The sequence below is a fragment of the Cyprinodon variegatus genome, unplaced genomic scaffold (assembly GCF_000732505.1).
Source record: "Cyprinodon variegatus isolate N-32 unplaced genomic scaffold, C_variegatus-1.0 Scaffold609, whole genome shotgun sequence".
Taxonomy (NCBI): domain Eukaryota; kingdom Metazoa; phylum Chordata; class Actinopteri; order Cyprinodontiformes; family Cyprinodontidae; genus Cyprinodon; species Cyprinodon variegatus.
The window spans coordinates 530,770-531,973 of record NW_015151062.1 but is presented as its reverse complement, the minus strand read 5'-3'; positions in this window follow the sequence as shown (position 1 = coordinate 531,973).

Sequence of the window (1,204 nt, the reverse complement as noted above, 5' to 3'; positions counted from 1 at the left end):
ATTCTATTCTATTCTATTCTATTGTGGGACCCCTAAGCCCAGGCCTGAGGTCCCAGCAGGACTTCAGAGGACTTTGTTCCGGATTGTTCTTTGTGTTCCTGACCTTCAGAGGATGACGTAGAGGGTTGTGTAGATCTTTGTGCTCCATGCAGCTGCTTATGTAACGGATCTGAGGGTTTCTTTGCAGCCGTGAGGGGCCGCCACGCGCTCCCTAAGAGGATTTAGGCTCTGCAGCCTCTGTTGTTCTCCATCTTTCCTTCTGTCCATCCTGAGCCTGTTCTCTGCTCAAACAGAAGATCACAGTTTACTGCTTCCTCCTACCTCACAAGGTCAGAACAGGCTGCAGGTTGGGCTGACACTGAGATGTTTGTGTGAATTCCATCTAATGATCAGTTAGAGTTATGAACATGATTTATGTTCTTCAGAATCCAGTTTTACAGGATTTCCTTTTTGTTAACCCACCAGAACCCTGCAGAACCAAGCATTGCTGTGATTGCAGGATCTCCAAAGGGATCATTGGGATCCTATGGAGACCTTGAGAGGACGGTTTGTTCTAGTAGCTTCCAGTGGTTTTATTTCCTCCTCAGCATCAGCAAGGGAACATTAAAAAAGGGAGAAGGTTCTATTGATGAACATAGAAGAAAAAACAGAGGAATTGGGAAGAAAGAAGACTGAGAAGAAGCGCCACATTTCATGCTTCTCTTATTCAAAGATTTTGATGAGTTCTGGTTCTGTGTGGGTTCTTCAAGAAGGACAACTCTGTATGTTCTTGGGCCAAGATTGTCCTCCTATAGGACGGCTGGAGCAGAAAGCTGCTGTTGCCCCCCCCAATTACTAATCTCCAGAAGGTGAGGCCAGCAGCATGTGACTGGAGGTCCGATGGACCACAGCGGCCTGTTTGTTCCACCAACATGATGTTCATACATGGTTCTGTGCTCTTTGGGCCTTCCTGTATTCCTCTGGGTATAGAAAGAGGAGACCCTGAATGTCACGGCGGGGTGGAGGTTTGACAGGAGGACCTAAATCCAGACTGAAGCTGAAGAAGATTATTTGAAAATTTATTATCCCAAAAAAATTCAACAATAGCAAAATTCCAAAAACTTAAATCCACACAATCGAAAAGGCTGAAAACCAGGGATACGCACAACAAGTGGCAACGAAATGACGACCAACCAGCCCAGAGTGACTGAGCAGGAGGTGTATA